The sequence below is a fragment of the Botryllus schlosseri genome, chromosome 2 (genome assembly GCF_051294905.1).
Source record: "Botryllus schlosseri isolate E-star chromosome 2, Bs_hap1, whole genome shotgun sequence".
Classification (NCBI taxonomy): domain Eukaryota; kingdom Metazoa; phylum Chordata; class Ascidiacea; order Stolidobranchia; family Styelidae; genus Botryllus; species Botryllus schlosseri.
Genome location: NC_137237.1, coordinates 37,911,272 through 37,932,543, shown reverse-complemented (window position 1 = coordinate 37,932,543; position 21,272 = coordinate 37,911,272). Strand labels below are relative to the sequence as shown.

General features: G+C 40.0%; 1 long non-coding RNA gene across 1 annotated transcript; it reads right to left on the bottom strand.

Moving 5' to 3' along the window:
- Window positions 1-1,701: 1,701 nt before the first annotated feature.
- LOC145434569 (uncharacterized) lies at window positions 1,702-18,743 on the bottom strand. Its single transcript, XR_013913463.1, has 3 exons — window positions 14,256-18,743; window positions 5,149-5,259; window positions 1,702-3,413 (listed from the first exon to the last, which is right to left on the bottom strand). It is a non-coding gene; the product is annotated as an uncharacterized LOC145434569 (long non-coding RNA).
- Between the last annotated feature and the right edge of the window lie 2,529 nt (window positions 18,744-21,272).

Genomic DNA, 21,272 nt, shown 5'->3' with positions numbered 1-21,272 from the left:
TTTGATTCACCGTATTACTGTTTGCAGTTCTGTACCCGGACTGGCTTGTTGATGATAATATAGTTCATAGAAATGTTGTAACAAGGTGAGGCAATGCCGTATTTGCCCTCTGGCCAGCCACCACTGACCTAGCCCTATCGTGAAAATCGGCAGAATACACTATTTTCGTTCACGGGGTGCAGTACATTGTTTGATATGTGAACCTGCACAACGATAGAATGGATTAGTTGCAAGTTGATGCGCGTGCGCTTCATCCATTTGATTCGGAATCGACGCTGGTAGAAGCATATTTTCCGCATGCAGTAGCACTAGGGATGTTTCCAACTTTTTGGTTGGAGCTAGAGAGAGAGGCGATAGGCCTACTCAGAGTTATTGAGATCCACAATGCAAATGAAAAGGTGGATAACGTATTCCAAATTCTCACCACGGAGTAGGGTACAAATCAGCCAATCAGCACTTCCTGGTTACAAATTTTGCCTTTACACCCATATTCCAATGGATGAAAACGAGGCAAGTGTACCAAATCCTATGGAGATATTATATCCTTGTGGTGCAAGTGAAGTATGAGTATACGAGAACCACATATCGTGGTGATACACGAAAGCAGAGCCAGAACGCCAGAACGGCAGTTCACAATGCAAAACTCCGTTACAATGCATAATTCGAGGCTGATTTTGAGGAGTTCCAAGACCACGAGCACAATCAAATTTATATTATCGTAATCAGCATCGCGGTAGCTTTCGATTGATAATTTCGCGCTCGGCAAGCAAGTCTGAATTGCCTATGGTCTAATGTAAAGAATGGCGTAAATCAATCCCAGTGAGCAGAGAGAAAAAGTACTTTTAAATGGAAATCATGGGGATGAAAAAGTCGAAATAACTATAGTTTCTATCTAATGCAGCGGTACCTAAACTAGACGACCAATCACGCTGGGTGTGATTTTGAGAGTCAGGGGTGAGAAAAACGAAGGGGCGATTGGGAGGCGAAAATATTGGAGGTATAGATAGGGGCGAAAATGTTAAAACATTCAGTCAATTTTATTTTATTAACAGTTTTGTGTCTTTTCAAGTTCGTTTTAGAATCGATGGCTGTTGAGTGTTGATACTTAAAGCGGCTATTATGTTATCTTTAGTGGCTATCGTTTTCACGATCCTATGCTTACCTCACTGGTAAACAGTGCTAACAAGAGCATATTTCGCACGAGACAGTTATGAGTGATACGCAAGAATTTGAAGAAACTTGTTTCCCGTTGTTCTCGATGTCTGTCGAATGGAGTGGGGAATCAAGGGTTCCAAAATAAGCCTAGGGGCGAACGGAGAAAAAAGGTGGGGAACCACTCGCTTATACGTTTTCTGTCTCCGTGGAAAATCCTTATTCGTTCGTTAAACTTCTCGGAACTTGTAACAGCCTATTACAGAGGAGGAAGATGAATGAAACGGGTTCTCTTTTAACTTATATCTTATAACCGTAAATATTATCGTATCTGGCAATACTGATTACCGAAATATGTTCAAATACCTAGGAAGTTAAGCCGCTTGCAAAAATGTTACTTTCCGACTAACCGGCTGGTTTGGTTAAATTTTACTCATACATTCATATTTCTATGATCCTCAGAGTATATAGAATTGTTCCCTGCAGTCAACCGTACGTCGTACGTAAAATACCATTCAGCGGTCAGTGATTACTGATTTTTCGTCACAGTCACGTAATTCCTGCCATGTTTCAAATTTGGCCAATCGGTTTCACCGGCAATCTCTCCTGGTGATGGTCATACAGTACAAAAAAGCTTAACGTATGATAAATTTGACAATAGTAAATAATGTCTTGATGCCCAAAGTTTGGCGCTGGTTGTTGATGTAGCACTTCAAACGTATGCAACAGTTCCACTCAAAAAGAGCTTACATGGCACAAAATATTCCCTTATACCGTTACAGTGCGTATAGGCTATACACAACGGAAGTTTATGATAATACTCGATTCATCTGGCTTCATGAAGTGTGTAAAAAAGGATTGACATTTTGAACTTGACAGTTACGTCGCAAAAGATTACCGACGTGGAATTCAGAATATCTTGAACTACATCGTTTATCTTTAAGATCATAATATATTTTGTCAAATTCTGCCGAAGGAACATCTATAGTAGCGCTCGGTAACCTTTTCGGTCAAAAGAGCCGTATTGGCTCTATATTTACAATTGTAACTTCCGAAGAGCCATAAGGCAGTGTCAACTGTTACTCTACAATGAATATTAGTGACGTCATTACGTGCGACTCAATGAAAAACGGCTGTTGAGCAAGGAGCAAGCGACACGTTGTTCGGGAAACTGTTGCAGCGACCTATATTATAAACTCTGATTCCATGAGTGCCAAATGATATTTTTTCGAAATTTGAGGCAATTAGCATGTATATTCTAACGCAAAATCAACACTTTTAGACAAGAATTACTGTACGAAACTACGGTGTATTCTTTTGTAGCACGTTATCACAATAAAGCCACATTCCAAGCAATCCGTGCAACAGGCAAGAAGGTATAGCCTCCCTCAATGGCAGTCACGCACGATTCAATCAGTTCCCCTAATCCAGGATAATCAAAATTTTCAACTGATATCATTTGGTTAACTTTACTACTCAGAAACCTTGTTTTCGTCATTATACAAACTTCGTATCGAACAGGACCTATAAGATTTGTCCGACGTATACCCCTTAATAACTTGAAGGTGCCGTGCTTACGCTTTTATCAAAAACGATTGTACTGGACTGATAAATGAGCATTGGGCATTCTGAGTAATTATCACCAGGCACTATTTGACATATATTCTAGGATTCTGAAAGGGATCCGTCATGTTTTGACCTCACAGACTTGTCTCAGCTACCACAAGAAATGAATATGGCGGATTCGAAAATTGACATCGAAGTTAGAGCAATATTGATTAATAAGATACGAATTATGTGCAAAATAGAAAATTAATCAGAGAGCCATACAATATTCCTAAAAGAGCCATATGTGGCGCGTGAGCCATTTTTCCCGACCGCTGATCTATAAGTACGTATAATAGGCTGTTGTTAAAATCGGTTGGATAGTATAGGCCTATATTTATGAAACACCGAACACGACCGTGCAGTCGAAGTTGATTCATAATGTCAATAATGTATTCCAACAATGTACAAGGAAAATTTCAAAAGAGGACCTTGACTTATTAATAAAAGCGTAAATATGTGAGTATTCTAGACACATAAATAACAAGACTCGAGTACACATGCAACGTAACCCTGGTGCCAAATAAATGCAGTGAACAAAAGATCCATTGAAAAAAGACCATTTTTTTGTTGGAGGATTTCTCATGACCACCACCCCAGCGGAGACTTCTTGGACTCGGCTCCTCCACACAAGTAGCTATTACAGATCCGGCAAACTAAGAAAAGATGAATATTATTGCATTTAACAAATCTGGTACATATCCAATTAACGTCCATTACTAAGGGGGGGGGGGGGGGGTCGCTGTGTTGTTGCTGCTAACATGCGCTCACAATGGCAGGCAGATGAACGGCTGAAATGAATATCAAGGCTTGTAACCAAGTCACAAGATTTCGAGTGACAAGTCAATCACAAGTCAAATCGAGTCATTTTCAATTCACCACCGAGTCAAGTCTTAGTCCAACTAAGGGTTCAAACGGTCAATTCCGAGTCGCAATGATGAGACTCGAGTCCGAGTTTAAGTCATTCTATTTGTATTACCGCATGTTGACTGTTCGGCTTCGAGTTCCAGTGATGTTCAACTCATTTCTTACAACATTGCTGGGGTGAAACGAAGTTGTCTCATTCATAATATACTCACTTGTCTGACTCTTAAGAAGAAATGGTGTGTATATATGTTATGATAAAATCCGGTCTTCCTCCAGTTTTCAGTTTTACATATTCTTTCACTGAATTCGAAATCGGTAGTTCTAATTGTATTTAAGAGTGAATATTACGTCATTACTTCTACTTTTGATTACGTACCAACGATGACTATTTTGACCACCTCTAGTCGATTTGTTTCGAGTCATGCGCAATGACTCAAGCACAAGTCGAGTCAATACACAAAATGACTCAATTCGATTCGCGTCATTTTCCATTTTTATTAAATGACTCAAGTCAAGTCGAGTAACGAAAAATTACAACTCGAGCCATTACAACACCGCTGAGTGCTTTGTAGAAACACTAGACAACCTTCGACATTACCGGACCACGATCTGACATATCGACTTCCCCTACCGACAGGCGACATATGCCACTTTATTTTCATAGCTTATCCTCTTCATGTTATTCAACACTTTTCATTCAGTCTACATGCCTCTTAGTAACATGTTCCAGGCCAGTGCTGCTCAACCTTTTTGTCTTCACGGACCCCTGCTGACTCCACAAGTTTGAATTCGAATTTAGCTCATTTATCGTTCAACCGTCATCTGCGTTGTACAAATATTAACTGTATTAGGGTGGTAATAAACAGCAACAAAATGACTTTTCTTGAAAATAACATCATACTATATGTATAAGCTACAGGTAATTTTTTCTTATTTCAAAGTGAATTCTGCAGCTGCATTTCGTGAAATAAGTGTTCGTGCTTTGAATATCTGCGCCTTTGATTTGATAAGAACGGGCGCTGAAAATACATTTTCACAAATATAGGTGGTGGGTGGTGGCAGATGTACCAGTAATGCGTTAAAGGGGCACTGCACCCTACAAATGATGTGGTCTCAAATTGAAGGGCAAAACGAAAGAAAAATTTTGGCCGCTGCCGTTTTCTTCAGAACGCCACCGTAATGAAGCTGTTACGTATTGAAATTTCCACAGATGCAACACGCTCCAGCAGTCACGCAGAGATCGAACTCTATATAGTTGTCAGCCGATGTGATGAAGGAAATATGTCGTACACGCCAAAGGGGTTTAGATACGGCGTCCAACGGAAGATGTCCAGTCAGAAGATTTATGTCAAAATCGGGCCTGGTGTATTCTATTCTATAATAAGTTGACGTGAAGTAATGCTCAACATTTTCCTCGCGTCCATTTGTAATCCATGGAATATATTCTTGATTTTTTTTAGTCGAAACGTATCGTATTTCGATGATCTTCGTAATCCTATGTATTTTACGGTTTCAAGTACTCACATTTCATTTCGATTCTATCTTTCCTAAAACGCATGCATCCATTTTCGTTGAATATTGTCGGACAGTATGTAGATTTACATCTGGTCGAAAGTAAGCGGAATGCCTTCACCACTAGCGAATAGAAAACATTTCCTATTAGTTCGGAAACGAAATAACTTGCAGTCAACATATATGTGCGTAAGAGAGAGTGAGTTAGTCGACGGTGGTTTAAGTTGACAATACGGATTAATGCTCATTGCTTAGTGCTTTTCATACTTCTAGTAATATGAACCATATCTAGAGACTCAATACAGCGAGGGAACTTGCTGGATGGGGATAAATACTATTATTGTTATGATTGTTGAATCAGGGGTGGGCAATTATTTTTCTCCGCGGGTCAAATGATAAATAGAAAATACGTTGGCGGGCCGAGTCAAAATTTCTAGCTATATTCTCCAGCGTAAGAATTTCTAAATTGAAAGCAGTGAATTAGATTGGTAATAAATACTGCTCAGTGGATGCGTTGATATTAGATAATGAGAAAATGACGGTTAATTAACAAAAATAATATTTATTTTTAGTTTCATTTGATACATTTTGAACTCTCTTTGAAGCCCCTATCCACGATTTTATATCAATACATTAAAATGTATTTGAGACACTACAAAGCTTATTGTCTTAGTCGCTGCCTTCCGAACAAAGTGCGGCTTGCTGAAATTGCCTTGTTGTTGAGCGGAGCTTGCAGTTTTATTTGTGCTCCATACCTTATTTGAATTTCAGCTGGACATGCCCAATTGCCCATTCATCCGTTATAGACGATGATGTCTCATAGCAAAAACGAGCACTGATTGACTTGTTTTATGAATTAGGGATTTGGGGACGTATCATGTAACAATTTGAAGCACAGACCGTGTAATGCGTAATGCAGGGGTCACCAACACGCGGCCCGCGAGGTCATATTTTGCGGCCCGCGGCCTGATTTGGGCAAATTTTGGAAGAACGTTCAGTAAACCATTTCGAAATGCCGAAATTGATTTCAGTTTAAACATATTGTTGTTGTTGTTCAAAGTAAACCATTCTACTGTGCCCAATATCACTATTCCTTCGGTTCGGCATGGTATTATCATTATATGGAGGAATAATTTGCTGATATGAATGGGTATATTGCCTTGGCGTGCAATGGCCCACCACTACCAAGACCGGGAGGCTTGGTAAACGATTTCGGAATCTCCAAGAGATCATGCTTTACGAGGAGTTAGTTTTCGAGCAAATAGCCTACCATCCTACTGTGTCTATAACTAACCCCAATATCGATTTTTTAATCCTGGGGCGGCCAATCTGCGGCAGTAGAAGAAAAATTATGCGGCCTTCGACACTCAATTCAATTAGGATGTGTTGGTGGCTGTCAATATTATGCAAATTAAATTTATGAATTGACTCCCTAATTAATGTGAGGTTTGAATTATTTTTGAAATTTTCTTTGCGCTACGCGCGCTTCAATGCGAGTTGATTTTGGATTTTAATGCAGCAGTGTCCTTTGTAATCTGAGTCCCACAGTACAGATGCGAACAGCGGAGAAAAATGATGCGACCCATAAAGAAATACCAATTTTTATTCGTGTTCTCATCTCGAATTATTTTTTTCTGGTAGACCTGCGTTTGGGCGAATCTAATATATTTCCACTATAGCGACAATTCTAATGGGAGGTCAAGAAATCACTGCATGCAACATAGGGGACTAATGAGAATTGGCCTACACAAAGATGCACCCCAGCATTAATAACTTCTCCAAGTTTTTGCTGACACCCACTGCATAAACTCTACCGGTGAATCTGATCACATGGGCCGAGAAAGGATGAATATTTGATAGTAATATGTGAAACTATAATAATATTAAATGATGAAATTCACTCATAGACATGAAAAAATTTTCGCGCCTCGCGCCACTACAGTTCCGTTCCCTGTCGCTCTTCTTAACATGACTATATTCACGGTCTCGGTGCCCATAGTAAGCCGATATGAGTAAATAGATTCGTCCGGAGTGTACCAGCAATGGACATGGTGAGTTTGACGTGGATATTTGGCCCCAGTTTGTTTATGACCACTATGCACCGGAATGCAGCCGGGGGCTACATGAGTAATCGAAATGAGGCCGTGAATAGCAAAAATGTTGCCCACCCCTGTTTTAGTTGCTACATATAGTGTTGTCTGGTATCGTGCATAGCCCATAGTTCAAAATATAATGAAATTGATGAGCATGATATTTTTTGTTGTATTTGTGTTTGTTCAATAAAATATTATTCATTTTGTGGTGACTATGCCCATCGCCCATGTAAGAGAGCACAGCATTGTACTTACGTAGAGTTATCATTCGTAGTTGTTAAGCAGCGTTGGCTATGTTAATCTCGATATTGAAGTCATGCGGCCCGCGGCCTCTAGGAAATTTGAAAAGTGGCCCGCGACCCATTTTGAGTTGGCGACCCCTGGCGTAATGTGACAATAGCAACAACGAAGGTTAGAACTAAATTATATAGAAAGAGTGATTTCTTGTGACTTTAATCGATACGGCATTTACTTTTCTACATTCGCTTTATTTCGAATTTGGATTGCGCATGGGAGGAACGTAGGCTGCGCAATCGTGGAATATTAATGAACAGGCTTCAAAGTAAGCCGATTTCCGTTCCGGTTCAGTTTATACAGCCTATGGCTTTATTCCACGCAGCAATATTGAAAAGTAGGTTTTATGTTTGAATTTCCAGCAACTTGTCGCACGCCACGCAGAATAGCTCCGCGGGCCGCACTTTGCCCAGGTCTGCGTTGAATAAAGCTGAGCTTGTGCTCTGACAGTAAACATCGATGATGTCTTGACAGCAAAGACTCCCTGGCTTCGCCATTTACTGTACGGATTTCTAACTAGTTTCGCTAATACTAGGGTTACCATACGTCCTCTTTTAAGAGGATTTGCCATCTTTGTTGACCTTTTTGAAAGTGTCCTCGGAGGACGCCTAAATGTCCTATTTTTGAGAATTTGTCCTCTTTTTTGAAATTTTTGGTAAATGTACGTGGAAATTGAACATATAACAGTGTTTTAAACAGAGGCCTTAAAACAAACTGTTTTTTATTTCTTTGTAGAATCATGCCATAATTGTGTAAATACTTTCCAAAACATGTTGTATGAACCTACGGACAATTTCCATCCGACATAGCCGACGCATACGATAAGGGATGGCTGGAACCTTCAAAACAGTCGTTCGGTTCAACGGCTACAGTGCGTAGATATTTCGTCAAAGGAGCAACATTTCCCCTATATTTTCAATTGTCAATGCCAATCCACTATGACGTCACAGTGACAATATTAGTGACGTCATGGCTTAAAAAAATTAAAATAACATGTTTTGAAGATGTTTGTTTTAAATTGCTTTTTGTTGCAAATGCAACCCTGGTGACTCACCTTTTGCAAAGCGAACGAATTCCGATAATACGCGATTCATGAATGAGCCGGACTAAGGAATGGCGAACGCACACTTGTCTGTTTATGTTTATCCGCTCACTAAGCACTAAAATCGCTGATATGAATGTTTTGAAAATACTATTGATACTTGCATAGCGTATGCGTGCTCGGAAGAGCCGATGGAAATTCATGGTGTCTTCGATAATGTAGGGCTTGTAATTATTTATGTCCATGTCCTGTTATGACACTCGGTTAAGACTATTCATGAAGTTCTTGCGGGTTAGCTTTGGACGGGTTCATTGTCGGTAATTACCAGAGGTGGTCAGTAACGAAGTACTTCTACTTTTTGGAAGTACCCAAGTAGTTTTCCTCTACTTCTGGTACTTACTCAAGTAGATCTGATTTTCGTTACTTCTACTTCTACTTCGTAATAAGTAGTTTAATCCTCCAATCAGGAAGATAGCCTGAGGAATCCCGGAGCTGTTTTCAAGGAGTATCAACATTTAATTTTCATAAAAGTTGAGTAAACCTCAGAATTGTCATCGCGCTTTGCGCTCAGTGGATACGGAGTAACCAGTATGATGTCACGAAAGTATCGGTTAATATAATTTAGGTAGCGGGTTGGCGTGGTTCCGTTCACACCGCATTGTCGCCCTTCGCCCATATGAAATATTTCACCACGGTACATATGGCTCATCATAATGTTTGAAACGAATGTTTCGCAATCTAACATTTACTTATCATATCGTAATCTAGCAGTCCATGGCGTGTCCTAATCTGGAAAAGTGGACTCAGACTTTTTTTTATAGTTTTAGAGCTGTTTTAGCATACCACCTTTGAAACTTTCTGGACTAAAGATATGAAATATAATTTCCGTTTTTTAGAAGTAGAATTTATATTTCACTTTCAATTCCCAGTATCATTTCTTTGAGTTCTAATTAATATCAGTTCTTTTGTATGGATAACATACATGTTGAAGTATAAAATAGGTGTAGTAATGCTTTTAATTTCCGGAAATAAAGCTACACAATATGGCATTTTTAGGATTCACCATATTTTTATTCACGTTTACTTATCGTGCAAAGTGTTTACACCGTATCCTTTACAACTTCTCCTTTACAGCTTCTCAATATTGCTCTTCGACTAAACTACGAGACTTATAATATGGGGGAGGGCGCCATACCATGATATTTTCTAAAACGTGCTGTTCGATTAAACAGAGGATTAGTGTCGTATTTCCATATCTATACTATCATTTTAATCCAATGATGCAGACGAATGTTTATGCTGTCGAAAATTGAATACCTCCAGGTATGCATCAATATGAATCAAGCTCGGCACTTTTCGCATAGCTCAATTTGCACCTATTGAAATCCCTGCGAACGAATTACGATCGTTTTCACAACTACTTACTTGGGTAGATTTAAAGTTAGTCAATTCTACTTATACTTCAAGTAGTTTTAGGTTGCTTATGGAAGAAGTACTTCTACTCGTAGTTGAGTAGATTTTTTCGTCGCTACTTCTACTTCTACTTGAGTAGCTTTCGTGACTACTTTGACCACCTCTGGTTATTACCTTGTTGATTAACTGGATGGGAAGTATGTGATGCAGTGTGCTAATTAAAACTGTCACAACACCAATGGGTTCTGATTCGATTTTCTGTGTTTCGATGGTTAATCTGGGATTTTTAACGCCGACCACGTTGTAAACACAGCGTCTTAAAAAAGTCCAGACAAAGAATTAGCTGAGCTCCAAGTCAGCAACAAGCACCCGAAAGTGGATGCAAGAAAGTGACTGAAGAGTGGGAGTGCACAAGCATGAAAAGTTGTCCATTAAATTAAAAGTAAAGACACTTAAATTTATAAAATACACTATCGTGGCGTACAAATCCTGGACGTGCGATAAGCGCCACCATCGTCGTTGTATCATAATAACAGTAATAAGCTTGTTTAAGCATGTTGCTATTCAATGACCTCCGGCAACGATTCTTGCTACTCAAATATACGATATTGGAGTTGCTCACGCCTATCAGACTAAATTGAGAGAAAAAACTGTTTTCGTGAGACGCACGCGATTCCAAATTCATATTTCTTCACGGGGTACATTATTTTTCCGTTCGGGGCTGGGATTGCAAGGACTATATTCGGCACCGTCCATTTCGGCGCCGGGGCAAATCAATATCGAAAGTTTTGGCCAACATGCGTTAATCATTTCGGTCAACATTTTATCGCCATCGACCTTTCTGTGAGCGCACTTCTGGCCGAAACTTCAAGTGCCTGGTGTGTCGTGGCTAAGATGATGGCTAACATCAAAATCCGTAGTGTCTAATATTTCCGCATCCGCCGGCTAGAGACTCCTAGCTTAAAGCATTTGAATGGTCTTCAACGGTCTCAAACGATACGAGGAATATACCGTTCTCTCGTAAATGCGAATACTGGTAGACGTAGACCAGGGGTCACCAACACGCGGCCCGCGACTTGATTTGAGATTTCGGAAGAAAGCTAAGAAAACATTTTGCAAATGCTGAAATTGACCTGCAATGGCTGAAATACTGCCAAGACCGAGACGCTTAGAAAACGGTTTAGGGCAGTGGTTCTGAAACTGTGGGGCGTGTCGCCTTGTGGGCGCGTGAAAGCATTTGAAGGGGGCGCTGAGCTGCAGTGAACTGAAAATTTTTTCGCACTACGCGCGATTCATCTCGTGTTCATAGTTATAGTTATTGCTCTTTGTATAGTCCCGAATTCATATTATAGAATTCTGTCATCAACATTCATAACCATCCATGCCATTAAACTATCCGTTCGGATTGCTAGCTCTATGGATGCATTTTGTGATGTGACAATAAGGGGAGGGGGGACAATTTCCAGTATCATAAAGCGGGACATGTCTAGAAAGGTTTCAGAACCACTGACTTAGGGCTTCTTCACAAGATCAAGCTTTACGTGGAGATGGTCTTTCATCTAGTAGCGTATATCGCTAGCCCCAAAAATCGTTTCAAGGTATCGTGCACAGCTCAGAGTTCAAAATAAAATGAAATTGATGACGGTGATATTCTAATACAATATCACTTCTTTTGTAATCACTATGCCCACCGACTATGTTAGGTAGCACAGCGTTGTACTGACATAGAGTTTTAAAACGTGGTTGCCTACTTTATATCGATATTGAATTCATGCGGCCCGCGGCCGCTACGAAATTTGAAAAGTGGCCCGCGACCCGTTTTGAGTTGGCGACCCCTGACGTAGACCCACTTGTCGCTTATGCGATATTTTGCATTTTGTCTTCGGGAGGAAGATATACCCACATAAAAGTCAAGAATTTATTCGCACGAAGTAAAGTTCAAGTTGAATAAATATACTCCTGGAAACTCTACTTTATGTAAATTTAGGAAAATTTACGAAAAATCTGTATTCCGCTTCACAATCCATAGCTATGACGTTTTTTGAAACCATAAATGGCTCGAAAACCATAGATTTCAAACATTTGTGCTATTTAGTGTTCACCTGTCATTTCGTTTTAGATTTGTGGGCACGGTGATTACGACTTTATTATGACAACATTCGAAAATCTCTTACGGTCTTGAATAAATAAATTCCAGTAGTCCTGTTTCAGGCACTGCAACGGGAGTTGAAAGACATCATGGACCAAGAGCACCCTAGCCGAATTTTATCGCAAGGATCAAATCTGCTTCAAGTTGCCTTTGTGCTTGAAAATAGAGTCATTGAATAAGCTGCTCATCGCGTCTAGAACTATTGAGACGCGAGAAAATGAGCAGAATACGCGAAGTTATATAAACAATGGTGAGATAAGTATCTCCATCTTCGTACGCTGGCCTATACCGTGACATTTGTTACGTCAAGTGGAATCACGTTACCCTGAATCAGCCTCCGAAATCAAATATAGGATCTCTGATATGTTGATTTCGGGATTGGAGCATTCACCTACGGTTATTGCCTAGCGTATTTCTGTTGAAAATTTGTCGAAACCATTTCATATTTCGTCTTTGCTACTATTCCATTTGTATATGCCTAAATATTTAAAATTGAAATAGTGCCCGTAGTACGATCGTCGAATACCAATAAGTAATACCAAATAGCAATTGTGTATGTGCATGTGCATGTGCAATTGTGCATTGTGCAATGCCCAAGAGAATTCATTTTAAATAACGAATGAGTCACAAGTAAATAACGAAACCGTATTCGAGAAACCGTATTCATCAGCACTGTTCAACTGCAAGCCTAATTAACCGCCGTTCGTCATGAACTTAAGACTGCAGAACTCACAGTACTTTATGACGTGTTTAATCATACTAATAGGTGTTTCAAGTAGGATAGGCTTGCAGAGCGCATACTTTGCTTCTCACAGTTGAATAGTTGCCAAAAGTCGGAAATTCAAAGCCGAAACCGTGACTTCCTATATGTTATGATTTTACGGTATGCATGAGACACAATCACCATAACTATATGTGCTTGTGCGTGGATCTAATGCTAATCTAATGCTAAGCCTTCCGTCAGATGTTATTTGTCGTTTTGAAGGTCCTGAATAAGGGGTCACCAACACGCGGCCCGCGACTTGATTTGAGATTCCGGAAGAAAGCTAAGAATAGCATTTTGAAATCGTGAAATTGAGTACAGTTTCAACATATTGTTGTTGTTGTTTCAGAATAAGCTATTATCCTGTGTCCAACACACTATTCGTCACTAGCTAAAACGGCTTTGACAATGGCAACAGCATTCCATCGCGTCAGTTGATCAGTTGATATGAATGAACAATGGACATATTGCCTTAACGTGCAATTGCCCAAACACTGTCGAGACCGAGACCGCTAGAAAACGGTTTAGGGCAGTGGTTCTCAAACTGGGGACGGAAAACATTTGAAGGGAGCGTGGAGCTGCGGTCAACTGAAAAAATTTTCGCGCTTCGCGCGATTCATCCCTTATTGATAGTTATCGCTCTGTGTATAGTCCGGACTTCATATTATAGAATTCTCTCATCAACAGTCATAACCTTCCATGCCTCCAAACGGTAACGGGAGCGCGAAATCTTTCAGTCTTATAAAGCGAAACGTGTCTAAAAACATTTGAGAACCACTGGCTTAAGGCTTCTCCACAGGAACAAGCTTCACGTGGAGATGGTCTCTCAGTTAGTAACGTATCTCGCTAGCCACAATATCGATTCTTTAGTCGCTGAAAAGCATTTCGAGGTATCGTACAGAGCTCAGAGCTCAAAATAAAATGAAATTGATGATAATGATTTTCTGTTGTATTTGTATTCCTTTAATAAAATATTACTTCTTTTGTGGTCACCATGCCAATCCCCTATGTTATGGGTAGCACAGCGTTGTACTTACGTAGAGTTTTAAAACGTAGTTGCCTATTTTGTATCGATATTGAATGCATGCGGCCCGCGGCAGCTACGAAATTAGAAAAGTGGACGCGAGCCGTTTCGAGTTGGCGAACCCTGTCCTAAATTATCGCTTCCCCATTTGTAGGTAATGAATGCGACCGAAAAATAACTTCGAAATCAATACGTTAAGAACAGTAGTGCGCCTTCCCTTGTCGACTTTTCCAATGAACAGTACGAAACTAATACGCTATGAGGTCAGTCAAACCGATCATTGAATCCAGAGCAAATATGCCGAATCGACAAGTTTATCGTGAAACCTAACCACAACTTACGTCTGCGAGTTGAGTGATGCTCGTTTCGAGAGGAACTGTAGGCGAGACTCAAAGCGATAATCCAAGTCATCACATACGCTGTCCTCATGATCAATTGAAGCTTTGTTATAATAGAGATAGCCAAGATGAAGAAGTGTCTGTTTATAAAATCAAATTAATGTGTGCCTAATTCATTCGTATTGGTATCGAAATGTTATTGAAAGATCAAAATACTGTATCAATAAATAGTTATCGTATATATTTACTCGCGTGCCTTAATGCTCAGGTATCGACAATAGTAAAATACAGTAAGACGGATATAGAAAATTGATTCTACTGCGTAAATCAAAAAATGGTAACAAACAGCAAATGTCAAGTAGCACAATGATCTTACAGAAATAGGATACAGCTGCCGAAATATCATCAGAACTGCAGAAACTAAAAAAATAAGCTTTGCAATCACAAATGATAATTTGAATATATATCCCAATTTCTCTCTAATTTATATCATTTTATGCTCAATCCTACCCAATTTAATTTTTTCTTTGTTAACGGGCCACTTGTAAAAAATCAATTTATCGGAGTAGCCTATACATTTCTAACAAGTGCCGAAGATCCCCAACAACATTATATGATTACGGAAAGAAATATGGATAAATGGTACGAAATCATCCACCCTGAAAATTTGAAATGTACAATAGAATGTTTAGAAACGATTTGAATACAACATTCGGGCTATTTCACTTTCACAACGTCTATCAGCCTAGATCAGTGCTCTTCAACCTTTTCCGTCGTGGTACACCCTTTTAACGTTTACTCAAACCTTGTACACCCCTGACCGCATAATACACCGATTCCGCAGTAAGCTGCACTTCGATTAGGAGAGATGTGGTACCGATGGACCAGAAATACTTGAAAAAGTCCCTGTGATAATCCCTTGATTACATACGCGAATTTATCTACAGTAGCATGCTGGCAAAGTCTTTCCTCGGATGCAAAAAAAACTTAGACCTGCATGAGTTATGGGGTCTGTGACAGATGATTTATGTTTTGGGGGGTGTAAAATAAATTTTATTCGACGTGTACATTTTTCTATGTCACCTTCCTCACTAACAAACCAGCTATAATTTTTAATGCGAAGGGTAGGGCTTGTATCAGAGTATACAATGCCACATATTTTTTTAAAACTCAATACCAACCTCGGGTGGACTATTTTCAATTCAATTACAATATTTATAGGGTGGGGGCCTATAGTACCGTACCCAAATCAAGCAAAATATTTGGAGCAACTAATCACTTAACTAGAGAAACATGCCTACGTAAATAGAGGCCACAAATCATAGTTACCTGTGGTGTTTTATCGCTATAACGAGGTATTCGAAAGTCAAAATACCGATTTACGAAAAATATGTATGTGCCATTAATTTGGTAAGTTTGGGCGTAAATCAAAAAGGGATTTTACGCCAACATTTGAGTTGAAACAATCTATTTTATTCTTGAACGTGGTGACGAAACTTTCTTCATTGTCTTGCTGTAGCTTAGATTATAGTGCACAATTAAACAAGATGAAAAGTTCGAGTTTTTTAGCGTATTTCTCATACATCCCATGGTCGCGCGCTGTGGGACCGACCGGGTGATGGGGACCGATCATACGTTCAAGCAACAAATTTTGAACGTTCATAAAGATTTTTTGAAAAGGTGGATATTCATGTAAATGTCCACGATAGGTAGCGCTTGTATCAAAGTGTTAAGCCAGCAAACGATCTGCTATTCTCGGCTGAAGATTTGAGAGCCAGAGATCATCTTGCAATTTTGCAATCGGTATACCACACTTCCCTTACATATATAGCATACGGCCGCATTCCAGCGAAGAGTCGTCATGGCCCATCTGGACGACAAATGCTCGTGTGAAATTGACTTCTGGGAACTTTGCACCGCGGAGAGCCATCGTGGTGCTCTGTGCCATCACTTATTTCTTGAGATATAGCCTGCCTTGCGTGCGAGCGTTTCTAATCGTAGAAGCAGAACATCCCCGCAGGTTACTTTATATGCACCAAAGACGCGAATTTGGGCACAAAATTACTGATGATTCATCTTCCGGTTTTTAATAATCACTTTGTTGCCTGTTGGTATTTCTTGACCTCCCATCTGGATTGTCGGTAATTTCAAAATATATTGGAATCGTCCAAACGTGCCAGAAAACACCTTCATTCGTGAAACGCACACGATTCCATCCTGTTATTTTTTTGCGGTGCATCATTTTCCTTTGTCGTTCGCATTTGTTCGCTCAGATTGTAAGGACACTATTATATTAAAAACGAAAAATCCGAATCACCCTGAATCGCGCTAAGCGTGAAGAAAAGTCTCAGGTTGCATTGAAATCTCTCAAAGATTCGGGAACCAATTATTTCATTCAAATTGCATATTGACGGTCGCCAACACACGCCAATTCAATTATATGTAGGCGGCCGCATAATTATGATTTTACGGCTGCACGCGGCCGTACGTCCGCAGGTTGGTCACTCCTCGCCTAATCGAAATAAGTATGGAGCAGGGCTGCAACGTATAGGAAATGCTAAATACTTACCAGGGCTCGAGTTAACCGGACCACCATCAAACGTGGTGGTTCTCAAACTATAAACCCTGGGATCCCCTGGCAATTATGTACACAGCGTTATTTATAAGCTTGTCGCAAGAAGTACCGATTCAAAATGTCTGATCTATCGCCACGGTTTCCTCGAGAATCATTACAGACAGATATCGCAAGCTGAACACATGTTAACTCTACCTTCTTGTACTTCAAAAGGCACCAATAAGTCCATTACTAACGGTTAAATGATGACATGAAACATATGCTTATGACATCACAAAATGAATGTAATTTACAGGCTACGTAAATATGATACGAGCTGTATCGAGAACGCTTATCCAAAATACACAGTGTTTACCGCGATTAAAAAATTCTTGCTGGCAGAAATCGCTTCCACGAGTATGTCCCAAAGGTCCCGGAGGCCCCTGTTCACCGAGGGGTTCAAAACTCACAGTTTTGTTTTCAAGTCATCTCCCCGATGGCGGGGAGATGAGATTTCAAACTATTATTCAGAAAGGGAACGTGAGAGCTCAGCACCTGTATGATACGCTGCTCTAACTAGTGCTCTTTTTTCCCATTCACATGTAGACATGTCGGCCTGTAACGTCTTCAAATCTTTAAGACTGTAACTGCATATTTGTTCTTTTAAAATTTGAAGTTTTTGCTTGAATGAAGTCATTTCTGAGGTCGCTGCGAATATATCATTTCCCTTTCCGTGTAGAGTGGTGTTTAACTTATTAACCATACCGAATTTATTAACTAGATAAGCTAACCTGGCATCTCAGAATAAGTCTTGAATCTATTGAGCTTTATGATCATCTCGCTAATTAAACCACGCAACAAGTTCCCCTTGCAACTTCCAAACCTTCTCTATTACTTTTTCGCGAGAGAACCATCTCACTTCGGAGTGATAAACAAGACGCGCTCTCTCTCATCCCCCCAATTCATTGGCAGGTTCATGAAACACACGATTTAACTTTTCGCTTTTCAGTTTTTCAGTTACAATTTTATTGACGTCACAAATCACGTTAGCCAGTTCGCAGTTATAATTTCTTCATTGATACGTGCTTACTCTAGTTTTATTTTAAGCAACCTTAAATACTTTTCAGTTACAAGAGTAAGCGAGATCTGTTACAGATCTAATGTGCTTAATATTTATGTGCTAATTGTGATAGCTGACGACAGTCGAAAGGACCAACGAGATAGACGCAAAATTCCGGTGCCAACCAACATGAATATGTGTCACAATTCCGATATTTGGCACCTAAGTATGTCAAATGTCAACACTGGCATCGGCTGCTATTACCTACCCGGTCCTTACACGTTGGATATTTCCGAACAAGTAAACCCGATTATACTACTTATTTTTTCTCGGTTGTGGCGTATTCCTCTCGCGCGGAAAAATTCTCTCAAACTGCGTCATATAAACGCATCGGGAGCGTTTCTCAATTGTGAACTTCAAAATCACAGCTACCAAGAAGTCTTTAGAATTGTATCGAAAAGACATAAGTTACGGAGTCACTGTACTTAGTATCCTATTAATTATATTTGAGTTATTTCATGTCAGAAACAGTGAGAAATATGAACAATTTTGGTCTGCACTCATCTGAATTTTTATTCGCACCATCCGCACCACGCTTGTTATCCGCCCTGAAATTTTTTCTATTTGCACAAGTGCGTACCATCCCCATGGTTGAAGAGCACTGCTCCATTGCAATAAGGATTCGGTACACCCCGCAGTACACCCTATGCGAGTGGTACACCCTTTAACAATTATGGTCCCCCCTAGGGCAGGAGTTTCAAACCTATGGCCGGCGGGCCGCATCCGTTTTGGCTCAAAAGGTTCCTGGCATCCACAGAAACCCGAATCGCGATTTAATCCTGATGAACCAAATTCCAACGTCCGCGTTTACAGCTGAATCTCTTGTATTCCTCACAATTATATTAATTATATTAATCAAGGTGTTGCTAGAATGGAGGCTCTTTGATAGTAATATAATGTAACATAATATCACGTATATATGCTTCGTAATAAAAGGTATTCAAGTAAAAAACACGGGCATGGATTTTGAGGTAACAATTTGGAACCATTTGACCAGTCTGGCCCGCGAGCGATCTGAAGGTTTGGATCCGGCCCGCGACGCAAGTTGAGTTTGACACAGCTGCTCTAGCGTGTACCATACACCCGGTTGAAGAGCCCTGGCCTAGATTACAGAATACCTTGGTCATATACCCATTGTTTGCAACGTCACACTGATTCAACCCAAATCAATATACATTTTTTCAGCGTTTCGGAAATCAACATTCCATGATTATGGTTTCGGCGACATCTCCGTATTTTATCGACAAATCTACTAAGTCCTCTTACGTATAGAACACTATCTTCATTGGCGGATAGCATACAATTTTTAAGTTAACCTCGCTAGTGTCGTTCGACATCGCCTAATCTCTCACTTGATCTTATACAACATCTTCCACGAAATCTCTACCTACAATAGGCGTCTTTCTACGCGGCGCTTTAGGGTTCACAACATATACAAAATTGCAACTTTCTCACGCCAGTATCGCTCGACACAAGTTTCGGAAATGTGAATTGGCGTTCCTCAAGGCGACGTTTCTGCTTATTGCAGCATTCTTTACGATCGCATCACTTTTACGGCTGCCAAAATATGGATAAACGTCAAATTCATTGACGAATACAAATATACAATAAAGTTTATCGCACTCAAGTCTCAAGTATAGTCTTCTCGCATGATGTCGCTTCTGAACAATGCGTAATAAATAACTAAATGCCCCTAACCTTTTACAGTTTACATCATCGATCATTCTCCTGGGCCTGTATTGACTTGAATAGTTCAATGGGCTCACATAAATTGCCCACCTGCGCCGATATACCATCAGATAGTTGTAATTCTTATCTGTGACTGATTGGGTCACCCTGAGAAACCCATCGGGGAAGCTGATAGTGTTATATGAAACGTGTACTCGATTTACCTGCAATAAACAATATATTTTTTATCGATTTCTCGCTACATCATACTGATACCCTCACAATCACATGGTGAAATTATCGCCTGACTGGCCGTACCAAATATTCGAATATGCTTGTCTCGTCACACGATCTTTGAAACATAGTTACATCATTGTTTTTAGTTTAGCGTTTCACAAGTTGGCGATGCACCTATTTTTCCGCCTGAATGGATGGGTGCCTAGCGCGTATACTGCTCATTGAAATATCATCCTTCGTTGCCAATGTAATAAAATTTCGTTGTTGAAGGAAGAGCAATCTCTGTACGGGTATAAACCATAATGTATACATATATATTTCAATCTCAAATCCATCGTCGGATCAAATGCAGGTGAAGAAATCCAAATCATATAAGCCAAATCAGAGCGTTTCGCCGATAGTAACTGACGTTCTCACGTTGACCAGTAATCGGACTGGCACGCGACGTAAAAGATCCGATGTAAGATAAGACTAGTTACAAGAAATGATGTCTTCATACTGCTTATATATCCGAGTGGTGCTGGAACCGCCTGCCATAACGAAGCGTTAACTCGAGGAATACGAGTAAAGTATCTCTTTGCTTACAACAGCGCCCTTGTTCTGGCCGTTAAAAGTTGTAATCAGGAAGATATAGCTGGGTCATTTATTCAATCAATGTCAGCGTATTGAGTATACAGCGGCGATAGAATATGCATTGGTGTAAGATTCTACTATCCGGCGGACGAATTGAAAACAAACGCCACCAGGGCGATAAACGAGAACGTAGAGTTTTCCTACTGTTCATCATACCGTGAGGAGCGAATCGTGACAGGTGACAGCGACACTCACAGGTATACATTCCAACTTTTACTGCTATACCATTGATCGACAAAACGACGCAAACCACAACTACTTCGATTGATGTCACATACCCGAGGTGACGTGTATTATGGACACAGTGACCACTTCAAAATGTGTCGAAATCAGAGGTGGTCAAAGTAGTCAAGATAGCTACTCAAGTAGAAGTAGAAGTAGCGACGAAAAAATCTACTCAAGTACGAGTAGAAGTACTTCTTCAATAAGCCACCTAAGACTACTTGAAGTAGAAGTAGAATTGACTGACTTTAAATCTACTCAAGTAAGTAAGTAGTTTTGAAAACAGTCTTAATTCTTCGCATGGACTGTCAAAAGCTGCGGATTGAGCTATGCGGAAGGTGCAGAGAGCTTGATTCGTATTGATGCATCCCAGGAGGTATCAATTTTCGACAGAATAAGCATTCTTTCGCATCATGGGATGCAAATTATAGTATTGATATGAAACCGCGATACCAACCCTTTGTTTACTAGAAGACTCTGTTTTAGAGAATATCATGGTATGGCGCCCTACCCCATATGATATGGCCCCAAGTTTCGGCGAAGCGCACTACGTTGAACTTGTATCGGATATGGTTTCATCACTTTA